This window comes from Pseudophryne corroboree, chromosome 1 (assembly GCF_028390025.1).
Source record: "Pseudophryne corroboree isolate aPseCor3 chromosome 1, aPseCor3.hap2, whole genome shotgun sequence".
NCBI classification, from domain to species: domain Eukaryota; kingdom Metazoa; phylum Chordata; class Amphibia; order Anura; family Myobatrachidae; genus Pseudophryne; species Pseudophryne corroboree.
In genome coordinates this window covers 148,148,395-148,162,109 of record NC_086444.1, presented here as the reverse complement: position 1 = coordinate 148,162,109, position 13,715 = coordinate 148,148,395, and the positions used below count along the sequence as shown (strand labels likewise).

At 46.6% G+C, this 13,715-nt stretch overlaps 1 protein-coding gene across 1 annotated transcript in view; it reads left to right on the top strand.

Moving 5' to 3' along the window:
* CMYA5 (cardiomyopathy associated 5) overlaps positions 1–13,715 on the top strand; it is a 162,992-nt gene that overhangs the window by 4,502 nt on the left and 144,775 nt on the right. The window lies entirely within an intron of this gene.

Sequence of the window (13,715 nt, the reverse complement as noted above, 5' to 3'; positions counted from 1 at the left end):
CAACAGGTCATGTTTCCAGAATTTTTGTCTGGGGAGGCAGGTGGGGTAATTACTGAGCCAGCAAAATAGATTAACTCACCTGTGCATGATTAAAGCAATCTGACTATCAATCAGAAATATGACTAGGTAGACAGTCAATAGGTCAACACCATATGGTCTACATGCATTAGCTCAACAGGTACAAAAGGTCGACAGGTTCAAAAAGGTCGACCTAGTTTTTTTTTTAATATATATATATTTTCCCAGCATTTGCATGATTTACTATCCACATGGACCATAATTGGGAATAGTAACCAGCTTTGACCAAAGCGTGGCGAGTGTTTATGTTTTTACTGATGGTGGTCACATATTACCAAACATACAAGATTTGATCCAGAAAACTGAAAAAACTTGTGTCAACTATTTGTGTGTCAACCATTTTCATGTTGACAATTTGAACCTGTTGACCTTAATGACTATCGATCTTTTATCTTTCCACCAGTTGTACTTATGCATGTCGACCATTTGGTATTGACCTATACTGATGTCAACCTAAATACTGTAGATTCTCTATACTACACCAAAACAGGTGAGGTAAAGATCATGGGGTATATGCAATTAGCGGCGAATCGCGGCAATTTTTCGCCCGTTTTTTAATTCGACACAATTCGCCCGTCGAATTCCGGCAAGTGGGTGCCGAAATTCAACATATTCAATAAAAAACGGATTCGACAGTCCCGCTGTCGAAAAACGGCCGATTTGACGGATTTTGATCCGATTTTTAAAAAACGGGAAAAAACCCGAAAAAAATTGCGTGGGGTCCCCCCTCCAAAGCATAACCAGCCTCGGGCTCTTCGAGCCGGTCCTGGTTCTAAAAATCCGGGGGGAAAACTGACAGGGGATCCCCCGTATTTTTAAAACCAGCACCGGGCTCTGCGCCTGGTGCTGGTGCAAAAAATACGGGGGACAAAAAGAGTAGGGGTCCCCCGTATTTTTTACACCAGTATCAGGCTCCACTAGCTGGACAGATAATGCCACAGCCGGGGGTCACTTTTATACAGCGCCCTGCGGCCGTGGCATTAAATATCCAACTAGTCACCCCTGGCCGGGGTACCCTGGGGGAGTGGGGACCCCTTCAATCAGCGGTGTAAACATGGGACCCCTTTCAGTCCGTTTGGTCCGGGTGTTCGTTTTTTTTTTTGCCAAGTACGTGGATTATAATCTGGACACTGGATCAGGTGAGTATAATTTTATTCACAGGTACACGTGTATTCTACTTGGACAAGTGTACAGAGGTCGGCGTGTGAACATAGGTAAGTATGTGTGTGTCGACGTGTGAAATAAAGTTGTACTTTCAAGGTGTGCGTGTCCTGGGGTCGTGGGTATTTTTTTCCAGTAGAACTACAGGTACCAGCGGGCCCGTTTTACTCCCGCATGCTGGTACTTGTGGTTCTCCAAGTACCAGCTTGCGGGGGAGGCTTGCTGGGACTTGTAGTACTACTGGAAAAAACAATATTCTTTCATTTTTCTCAAGGCTATCAGCCCCCCATCCGCAGCCCTTGGATGGGGGGGGACAGCCTTGGGCTTCACCCCTGGCCCTTGGGTGGCTGAGGGGGGGGACCCCTTGATTGAAGGGGTCCCCACTCCCCCAGGGTACCCCGGCCAGGGGTGACTAGTTGGATATTTAATGCCACGGCCGCAGGGCGCTGTATAGAACCAGGACCGGCTCGAAGAGCCCGAGGCTGGTTATGCTTAGGAGGGGGGACCCCACGCAATTATTTTTCTGATTTTTACCATTCCATTTTAAAAAAATAATAATAATAATAATATTTTTAAAAATATATAAATAATACTTGTGCCTCCAAAATAGAGAAACCAAGTACCTAATCCCTTCTAATATAAATAGATATGCTATTACCAATAAAAAAAACACCAAAAAAAAACATGTTTTTAAATTTTTTTATTAGATTCCGCCACCAAAGTGTGGCGGATTGAAAATGACGAATTTACTGTCTAAAAGCACTGTTGTCGAATTTCCAAACTTCAATTGAATATACTTTTGGCGAATTGCCGCATTTGTACCATTGCAGAAATGTCGAATATGACAAATGTCGAATTTCAAAAAGTCGAATTTGGAAAGTCCGTTTTTTTGACGGAAAGTACTGAATTGCATTGTCGATTTTTTTTTTTTTTTTTGGCGAAAAAGTCCCGTTTTTCGACAATTTCGGGAATTCGACCGCAATTGCATATACCCCCATGGGGTGAGTGTAATAATCTGCAAGTTGCAGGTACCTGCAAGTTTATTGATGATTTAAAGCGGCAATCATTTAAAAGGCAACACCAGCATGGTTTTGTCTTTTAAAGACTGTAGCAGCTATTTCAGTGGATTGCGTTGGTGCCCTCAAATCACAAGTTATTACATTTGGTCCCATGCAGCAGCGGTTCCTACTTGCGTTTAGTAGGAGGGCTGCTGCGCCTGCTACCCCCATGCCCAGAGAGGAGACAGCCAGCCCCTGGGTCCTGGCACCTATGCAATGGATCAGCCTGGTGCCGATGCATGCGCAGGCTCCATGGTGCAAGTGCGCATGTGCAATCCCCCGGCTTCTATGGATTGCCCCGTCTACTGCACCGACTACAGCACATAGAGGCCTGATTAGGCAAAAGGCAGGGAGTGGCTTCCTACAGGAAGCATGCTCTCTTTATATCGCAGTCAGGTCTGGCAGTCCCAGAAGGAATAAACACCTCCCAATGGTACTGCCTTGTGTATCTGGGACTGACAAGTATGACTTCCAGTAGGATGTCGCTGCATACTTGCCTACTTTTGAAAAAGCATTTCAGGGAGATGTGAAAGTAACACCTATCAGTGCGGACGTGTACTGCTACATCTGAGAGGCGTGACATAAAAATGACTTACATCCAAATGTAAATGAGCCCCATAGTTAGTAAGATCTACTTGTTGAAGAAAAGACACTGATATTTTGCAGGATTTGTCAGTGTATTGTGTTTTACAAGAGGTTCCATATACTGTAAGTGGCCACCAGAAACCTTATTTAAAATGCATGTAGCCATAGGGATCATTGTGCCTTATAACCAATGCAGAGAAATGGCACTGATGAGCCCATGTGAACGTATATATGTCTGATTTGTTTTTTCCCCCCAAGAATGTAACAGCTGTATAATGTGGATAAGGTGCAATCAGGGAGATTGGTGGACTATTCAGGGAGTCAGGGAGATTGCTGCTATTTCAGGGAGTCTCCTGCAGAATGAGGGAGGGTAGGCAACTATGAGTCACTGCCAGTCACAGTGAAGTCAGTGCAGTCACAGACTGCATCTTGCTTCACCTGACACTGAGCTGGGTGGCAGATTTTACCTGGGTGTGCTGCAGTCCTGCAGCCCATAGGTAAAATCCGCCACTGGTCTCATGTTTCCTTTAAATAACATAGTAAATGACCTGCCAAAGCAGTTATCCACTGTCTTGCCTGATTTGATTAGTCAAGTGAAGAGTCTAGAAGCTCCTGAGGCTTACAGACTGTAAATTGGGTGTCAGACCAAGGAAGGTTTCATTTATACCACTTTTACACTCGCACTCCCGGGTCACTCCCGGGATGCTTCCCGGGATGCGTCCCGGGATGCCTTCCCGGGACTGACCCCTTTCACACTGCACTAAGACCTGGGATCGACCCGGGACAGCCCCATTTACACTGATCCCGGGATATCCCTGCAAATGCACATGTGTGTCATTAGAAATGGCCTTTTCTGGCTCACATTGATGAGGTCACACTAGTCAACAAAGGGAGGGGTGGTGCCTGCTCACACCATTGCTGCAGTCATGGCCGACGGAGTACCAGTGTGTATGCCTGAGCTCATGATTCTTTCTGCTTTGCAGATGTTTCATACAGCCACTGACAGCATGATGCAGCTTATCACACTGTGCAGTATACTGCACATATATTTTATGAGGAGGAGGAGGGCGCAATTTATGCTGGATAGGGCTGCTAGTCGCCGCCAATATTTGCGCAGGAGGAGAGCCTTCATATCATCCAGGATGAGTATCATACTGAGCGTGAGTATGGGCCCTAACCGCTCATTTTGGTCCAGAGATCGCCGGCACGGAGAAGCCTTTATGAGGACCGTGGAAGCTTACCAGGATGAGGAGTGGATGGCTAACTTCCGTGTGTCTCGTGCAACCTTTAACTACATCCTGGAATTACTTACCCCAGCACTTGACATGCAGACCACCAGGCTTAGGAGACCCATCGAGGCACGCAGGAGATTAGCTATTGCATTGTGGTGGTATGCTACCCCAGGAGAGTACCGCTCAGTCTCATGCTTGTTCGGTGTTGCAATCTCCACCTGCTGTGTCATAGTCCACCAGGTGACTAAAGCAATTGTATCTACCTTATACAAGCGCTTCATATCTCTACCACAAGGACAGCGCTTACAGGATACCATCATTGGATTTGTGAAGCGAGGCTATCCGCAGTGTGGAGGAGCGATTGATGGGACACACATCCCCATTATTGCCCCACGTGACAACCATGCTGACTATTTTAATAGGAAGGGCTGGCACTCCATCATATTACAGGCTGTTGTGGACCACAAATATTGGTAAGTGTTTATTTTTGGGGTGGTGGGATGAGTTGCATGTGTGAGTTTTACATTCTAATTGTTTTCAATTTTACTGTTCTTTAGTTTCCTAGATGTGTTTATTGGCTGGCCAGGCCGATCTCATGACTCCCGAGTTCTTGCCAATTCTGACCTGTACAACATCGTAGAGGAGAAGCAGGGAGGCTGGCTGTACCCCAAAGAGTGTGCAAAGATTGTGAATGGGGTGGAGATCCCTGTCCACATCATCGGGGATGCTGCATACCCTTTACGCCCCTGGATTATGAAAGGCTACACCCAACAGGTCCAGTTAACCCCAGAGCAACAAACCTATACTCACACCCTGAGTTCAGCAAGGATGGTGGTTGAGAACGCCTTTGGCAGGTTAAAAGGAAGATGGCGTTGTTTGATGAAGCGCAATGATGTGGACCTTATGAATATGCCTAATGTAGTAGCTGCGTGCTGTATACTGCACAACATCTGTGAACTGCAAAATGAGCTATTCCTTCCTGAGTGGACTGTGCAGGACCCTGAGGTTATAAACCCACATGTGGAAGGTGCTTTGTTTGGGACTGCCTCAAACTCCGCTGCAGAACAAATACGCCACACTATTACGTCCAACCTTGCAGCACTGGTACAATAGTGTTTAAGAATCAGCACAACATGTTTGGTGAATGAAAATGTTTTTATTTTGTATTCCACCTTTGATCTTTGGGTTCATTATTTATGTTTTTCCAAAAAAAACACATTGCCAGCAACTGTGTATATATGCATAAACAATGTAGAAAACACTGTAAACATGGTCTACTTTACGCACAAATGGGAATGTTATGCCTAGATTTGCAAACAAGTTTTTATTGGCATAAAAAAAAAAAAAACACTGGTAGGTTTGTAGATACAACACCATAAACCACAGTGTCCCTGCAGTATATTATCACTGTGTAAAAAATAAATAAAAAGTGCTTTAATGTAGACACTATACAAAACAGAACATAGACAAAAATGAAGGAAGGCACAAACAGTTGTGCATAAACAATGACCACACTGTGGTTATTTAACAACAAATAACAACCAAAAAAAGCAATTCACTGTGTTTCACGGCAAATTGCGCAATACAGTAAACTCTGGGCTTGGCGCACTAGATGGTGCAGTATTTGGGGCATAGTATGGACCAGGATTAAATGATGAAAAACCCTGCTCAGGGGGGTATTGTGAGTTGTGGTGTTGGTTTGGTGCTCTTGAGGTATTGGTCATACGCTCATAGAACGCCATGTTCATTTGGTGCAATTCCCTGTGGCGGTCATACTGCTCTCTACTCATGCGTTCCTGCATTGTCATGACTTGGGAAAGGAATGCATCATGCATTTGGCGTTCTGCCTCTAGAAACCTGTCGAGCCTTGCATCCTCCTGTGCGGACATTGTAGCGTCCATCTCTCGGAGTTGGTCGACAAGGACATTTGACATGGCTTTAGCCACTTGCTCCGCTCTGTTCAATTTCTTCCTTCTAGGCGGTACGGTGTAAACTGTGAAGAGAAGAAATACAAAATGAGCGTATATAAAAATAGCAGCGTTAGCAAACATGTGTTTGTGGCATTAATCCACCTATACACTAGCTACTCTGCAACATTGAACTTTTTTTAAAAATGCAAAGCCCCCCTGCGTGGGGGCAGAAAATGCAAAGTGTGCCACCGTGCCAGCAGCGTGTTGAGCGCAGTGATCCTGCAAGGGGCTCATTAGCGCTCGCCACGCTGCCGCCACACTGGCCACTCATACTACGCACATAACCGGATGATTAACAATTGTGGATTTGTGCTATGAGTGTTAATTTCTAAACATGTACTTACTGTTTTTCTGTAAAGTTGGGGTGACGGCACTTTGTACAGTCCCACTGTCACTGGTCTGAGCATCCACGACGTCTTCAATGGTTGCAGTTATGCTGTCGTCGTTTCTGGATGTGTTTATGGACGGCTGGGATGATGTGTCGCTGTCCTCAGGTGTGTCGTCAATTAACAACGGTGATGATGGACAGACGTCACTGCTTGTCTGTGTCTCTTCTGGAGTGCCTTCTGTAGCAGTGTACTGTGAACTGGAAGACAGACTCACCGGACTGCATATAGCTGTGTTTCCAAAGATATTGGCGCACATGTCATAGTACTGCCAGTCGATACGGCCAACACCGCTCTTTTTCCTGTTGTTGTCATGCACCTTAAGGAAATGCTTTTTAAGAGTTTTCATTTTGTTTAACACTTGCTGCTGTGTGCGGATGATTCCCCTGGCTTGCAGCATCTTGGAGATGTTTTTATAAATGACTGCATCTTTGACTGTGCCTGTGATCTGCCTCATAATTTCCTCCTCTCCCCTAATGCTCAGCAACTCTCTCACCTCCTGGTCTGTCCAGGTCGCCATGCTGCCTTCCTCACACGCATCAAGGACGCTCCCCAGGGCTCTGAATGATGACATCATCTTTTCTGAGCCCATGAAAGCTCCAATCGGAGGCCTTTTAACAGTCCCGGGTAGTGAATCCCGGGACGGGCCCTTTCACACTACCCAGCTTCCCGGGACGGTCCCGGGTTCAACCCTGCTTTTGACCTGGGATGAAATCCCGGGATGCTCGTCCCGGGAAATTGTCCCTGTACCCATTTACACTGAGAAGAATCCCGGGATGATGCGCGTTCACGTGCAATATCCCGGGATTTTTCTGCGAGTGTAAAAGGGGTATTATCATATTATCCTGGTATGCCCTTCTAATAGACAGTCTGTTGAAGTTCTAGACCTCTAATGTAATAGCAGATAAATATTAAGTTATCAGCTCATACTGACACCATAACATATCCATAAAATAATCCAGCTGTAATAGTGCTCAAATGAACGTATTTGGGCTTATGGGTTCAGTATGATTTACCGACGGACAAAATACCGACATTCATAATCCCGACAGCCATTGACTGACAGTCAAAATACTGACATTCATTATGTGCACACGTTCAAAATACTTACATTTGAAATGCCGACATTTCAAAATACCGAAATTAGGTTTTTTGTCAGGGCCGACATAGGTCGACATGGAAGCCGTGTAAGTGTACCGCGTCCCCTCGCATGGCTTGCTGCGCTTGCCATGCTTCAGGCACGGTGCCTCGCTACACTCATCACACTATTATATTCCCCCTCCAGGTCCAGTGGGATGGTAAAGTATGAACAAGTCTCTTTGGGGGCAAAAAGTCCTTACAAATGCATGTCGGCATTTCAAATGTCGGTATTCTGACTATGTCGTCATTTTTATCATGTTGGTATTAGTGATGAGCGGGTTCGGTTCCTCGGAATCCAAACCCCCCCCGAACTTCAGCCTTTTTACACGGATCCGAGGCAGACTCGGATCTTCCCGCCTTGCTCGGCTAACCCGAGCGCGCCCGAACGTCATCATCCCGCTGTCGGATTCTCGCGAGGCTCGGATTCTATCGCGAGACTCGGATTCTATATAAGGAGCCGCGCGTCGCCGCCATTTTCACACGTGCTTTGAGATTCATAGGGAGAGGACGTGGCTGGCGTCCTCTCCATTTAGATTAGAAGAGAGAGAGTGAGAGTGAGACACTTGATTTACTGGAGCTTAGGAGTACTCAGAGAGTGCAGAGTTTACTAGTGACTGACCAGTGACCACCAGTGCAGTTTTATTATATTATTATTTAATATAATCCGTTCTCTGCCTGAAAAAAAACGATACACAGTGACACAGTAACAGTATACCATATCTGTGCTCAGCCTCAGTGTGCTGCATCATCTATGTATATCTGACTGTGCTGAGTGCTCAGTGCTCACACAGCTTAATTGTGGGGGAGACTGGGGAGCAGTAGCAGGAGTACATATTATTTAACAGTGCACACTTTTGCTGCCAGAGTGCCACTGCCAGTGTGACTGACCAGTGACCACTGTCTGACCACCAGTATATTGTGATTGTCTGCCTGAAAAAGTTAAACACTCGTCGTGTGGTGTTTTTATTCTATAAACGCATTCTGCTGACAGTGTCCAGCAGGTCCGTCATTAATTATATAATATATACCTGTCCGGCTGCAGTAGTGATATATATATATATTTTTTATATCATTATCATCCAGTCTATATTAGCAGCAGACGCAGTACGGTAGTCCACGGCTGTAGCTACCTCTGTGTCGGCAGTCGCTCGTCCATCCATAATTGTATACCACCTACCTGTGGTGTTTTTTTTTTCTATCTTCTTGATACTACTAATAGCTTACTTTAGGAGTCTGCAGTGCTGCTGACAGTGTCCAGCAGGTCCGTCATTATATAATATATACCTGTCCGGCTGCAGTAGTGATATATATATATTTTTTATATCATTATCATCCAGTCTATATTAGCAGCAGACGCAGTACGGTAGTCCACGGCTGTAGCTACCTCTGTGTCGGCAGTCGCTCGTCCATCCATAATTGTATACCACCTACCTGTGGTGTTTTTTTTTTTTTCTATCTTCTTGATACTACTAGTAGCTTACTTTAGGAGTCTGCAGTGCTGCTGACAGTGTCCAGCAGGTCCGTCATTATATAATATATACCTGTCCGGCTGCAGTAGTGATATATATATATTTTTTATATCATTATCATCCAGTCTATATTAGCAGCAGACGCAGTACGGTAGTCCACGGCTGTAGCTACCTCTGTGTCGGCAGTCGCTCGTCCATCCATAATTGTATACCACCTACCTGTTGTGTTTTTTTTTTTTCTATCTTCTTGATACTAGTAGCTTACTTTAGGAGTCTGCAGTGCTGACAGTGTCCAGCAGGTCCGTCATTATATAATATATACCTGTCCGGCTGCAGTAGTGATATATATATATTTTTTATATCATTATCATCCAGTCTATATTAGCAGCAGACGCAGTACGGTAGTCCACGGCTGTAGCTACCTCTGTGTCGGCAGTCGCTGGTCCATCCATAAGTATACTAGTATCCATCCATCTCCATTGTTTACCTGAGGTGCCTTTTAGTTGTGCCTATTAAAATATATAGAACAAAAATGTTGAGGTTCCAAAAATAGGGAAAGATCAAGATCGACTTCCACCTCGTGCTGAAGCTGCTGCCACTAGTCATGGCCGAGACGATGAAATGCCAGCAACGTCGTCTGCCAAGGCCGATGCCCAATGTCATAGTACAGAGCATGTAAAATCCAAAACACCAAATATCAGTAAAAAAAGGACTCAAAAATCTAAAATAAAATTGTCAGAGGAGAAGCGTAAACTTGCCAATATGCCATTTACCACACGGAGTGGCAAGGAACGGCTGAGGCCCTGGCCTATGTTCATGGCTAGTGGTTCAGCTTCACATGAGGATGGAAGCACTCAGCCTCTCGCTAGAAAAATGAAAAGACTCAAGCTGGCAAAAGCACAGCAAAGAACTGTGCGTTCTTCGAAATCACAAATCCACAAGGAGAGTCCAATTGTGTCGTTTGCGATGCCTGACCTTCCCAACACTGGACGTGAAGAGCATGCGCCTTCCACCATTTGCACGCCCCCTGCAAGTGCTGGAAGGAGCACCCGCAGTCCAGTTCCTGATAGTCAGATTGAAGATGTCAGTGTTGAAGTACACCAGGATGAGGAGGATATGGGTGTTGCTGGCGCTGGGGAGGAAATTGACCAGGAGGATTCTGATGGTGAGGTGGTTTGTTTAAGTCAGGCACCCGGGGAGACACCTGTTGTCCGTGGGAGGAATAGGGCCATTGACATGCCTGGTGAAAATACCAAAAAAATCAGCTCTTCGGTGTGGAAGTATTTCAACAGAAATGCGGACAACATTTGTCAAGCCGTGTGTTGCCTTTGTCAAGCTGTAATAAGTAGGGGTAAGGACGTTAACCACCTCGGAACATCCTCCCTTATACGTCACCTGCAGCGCATTCATCATAAGTCAGTGACAAGTTCAAAAACTTTGGGCGACAGCGGAAGCAGTCCACTGACCAGTAAATCCCTTCCTCTTGTAACCAAGCTCACGCAAACCACCCCACCAACTCCCTCAGTGTCAATTTCCTCCTTCCCCAGGAATGCCAATAGTCCTGCAGGCCATGTCACTGGCAATTCTGACAAGTCCTCTCCTGCCTGGGATTCCTCCGATGCATCCTTGCGTGTAACGCCTACTGCTGCTGGCGCTGCTGTTGTTGCTGCTGGGAGTCGATGGTCATCCCAGAGGGGAAGTCGTACTCGTAAGACCACTTTTACTACTTCCACCAAGCAATTGACTGTCCAACAGTCCTTTGCGAGGAAGATGAAATATCACAGTAGTCATCCTGCTGCAAAGCGGATAACTGAGGCCTTGGCATCCTGGGCGGTGAGAAACGTGGTTCCGGTATCCATCATTACTGCAGAGCCAACTAGAGACTTGTTGGAGGTACTGTGTCCCCGGTACCAAATACCATCTAGGTTCCATTTCTCTAGGCAGGCGATACCGAAAATGTACACAGACCTCAGAAAAAGACTCACCATGTCCTAAAAAATGCAGTTGTACCCAATGTCCACTTAACCACGGACATGTGGACAAGTGGAGCAGGGCAGGCTCAGGACTATATGACTGTGACAGCCCACTGGGTAGATGTATGGACTCCCGCCGCAAGAACAGCAGCGGCGGCACCAGTAGCAGCATCTCGCAAACGCCAACTCTTTCCTAGGCAGGCTACGCTTTGTATCACCGCTTTCCAGAATACGCACACAGCTGAAAACCTCTTACGGCAACTGAGGAAGATCATCGCAGAATGGCTTACCCCAATTGGACTCTCCTGTGGATTTGTGGCATCGGACAACGCCAGCAATATTGTGTGTGCATTAAATCTGGGCAAATTCCAGCACGTCCCATGTTTTGCACATACCTTGAATTTGGTGGTGCAGAATTATTTAAAAAACGAGAGGGGCGTGCAAGAGATGCTGTCGGTGGCCAGAAGAATTGCGGGACACTTTCGGCGTACAGGCACCACGTACAGAAGACTGGAGCACCACCAAAAACGCCTGAACCTGCCCTGCCATCATCTGAAGCAAGAAGTGGTAACGAGGTGGAATTCAACCCTCTATATGCTTCAGAGGTTGGAGGAGCAGCAAAAGGCCATTCAAGCCTATACAACTGAGCACGATATAGGAGGTGGAATGCACCTGTCTCAAGCGCAGTGGAGAATGATTTCAACGTTGTGCAAGGTTCTGCAACCTTTTGAACTTGCCACACGTGAAGTCAGTTCAGACACTGCCAGCCTGAGTCAGGTCATTCCCCTCATCAGGCTTTTGCAGAAGAAGCTGGAGACATTGAAGGAGGAGCTAACACAGAGCGATTCCGCTAGGCATGTGGGACTTGTGGATGGAGCCCTTAATTCGCTTAACAAGGATTCACGGGTGGTCAATCTGTTGAAATCAGAGCACTACATTTTGGCCACCGTGCTCGATCCTAGATTTAAAACCTACCTTGGATCTCTCTTTCCGGCAGACACAAGTCTGCTGGGGTTCAAAGAACTGCTGGTGACAAAATTGTCAAGTCAAGCGGAACGCGACCTGTCAACATCTCCTCCTTCACATTCTCCCGCAACTGGGGGTGCGAGGAAAAGGCTCAGAATTCCGAGCCCACCCGCTGGCGGTGATGCAGGGCAGTCTGGAGCGACTGCTGATGCTGACATCTGGTCCGGACTGAAGGACCTGACAACGATTACGGACATGTCGTCTACTGTCACTGCATATGATTCTCTCCCCATTGAAAGAATGGTGGAGGATTATATGAGTGACCGCATCCAAGTAGGCACGTCAGACAGTCCGTACTTATACTGGCAGGAAAAAGAGGCAATTTGGAGGCCCTTGCACAAACTGGCTTTATTCTACCTAAGTTGCCCTCCCACAAGTGTGTACTCCGAAAGAGTGTTTAGTGCCGCCGCTCACCTTGTCAGCAATCGGCGTACGAGGTTACATCCAGAAAATGTGGAGAAGATGATGTTCATTAAAATGAATTATAATCAATTCCTCCGTGGAGACATTGACCAGCAGCAATTGCCTCCACAAAGTACACAGGGAGCTGAGATGGTGGATTCCAGTGGGGACGAATTGATAATCTGTGAGGAGGGGGATGTACACGGTGATATATCGGAGGATGATGATGAGGTGGACATCTTGCCTCTGTAGAGCCAGTTTGTGCAAGGAGAGATTAATTGCTTCTTTTTTGGTGGGGGGCCAAACCAACCCGTCATTTCAGTCACAGCCGTGTGGCAGACCCTGTCACTGAAATGATGGGTTGGTTAAAGTGTGCATGTCCTGTTTATACAACATAAGGGTGGGTGGGAGGGCCCAAGGACAATTCCATCTTGCACCTCTTTTTTCTTTAATTTTTCTTTGCGTCATGTGCTGTTTGGGGGGTGTTTTTTGGAAGGGCCATCATGCGTGACACTGCAGTGCCACTCCTAGATGGGCCAGGTGTTTGTGTCGGCCACTAGGGTCGCTTAGCTTAGTCACACAGCTACCTCATTGCGCCTCTTTTTTTTCTTCTTTGCGTCATGTGCTGTTTGGGGACTAGTTTTTTGAAGGGCCATCCTGCGTGACACTGCAGTGCCACTCCTAGATGGGCCAGGTGTTTGTGTCGGCCACTTGGGTCGCTTATCTTAGTCACACAGCTACCTCATTGCGCCTCTTTTTTTTCTTCTTTGCGTCATGTGCTGTTTGGGGAGTGTTTTTTGGAAGGGCCATCCTGCGTGACACTGCAGTGCCACTCCTAGATGGGCCAGGTGTTTGTGTCGGCCACTTGGGTCGCTTATCTTACTCACACAGCTACCTAATTGCGCCTCTTTTTTTCTTTGCGTCATGTGCTGTTTGGGGAGTGTTTTTTGGAAGGGCCATCCTGCGTGACACTGCAGTGCCACTCCTAGATGGGCCAGGTGTTTGTGTCGGCCACTTGGGTCGCTTATATTACTCACACAGCTACCTCATTGCGCCTCTTTTTTTCTTTGCGTCATGTGCTGTTTGGGGAGTGTTTTTTGGAAGGGCCATCCTGCGTGACACTGCAGTGCCACTCCTAGATGGGCCAGGTGTTTGTGTCGGCCACTTGGGTCGCTTATCTTAGTCACACAGCTACCTCATTGCGCCTCTTTTTTTTCTTCTTTGCGTCATGTGCT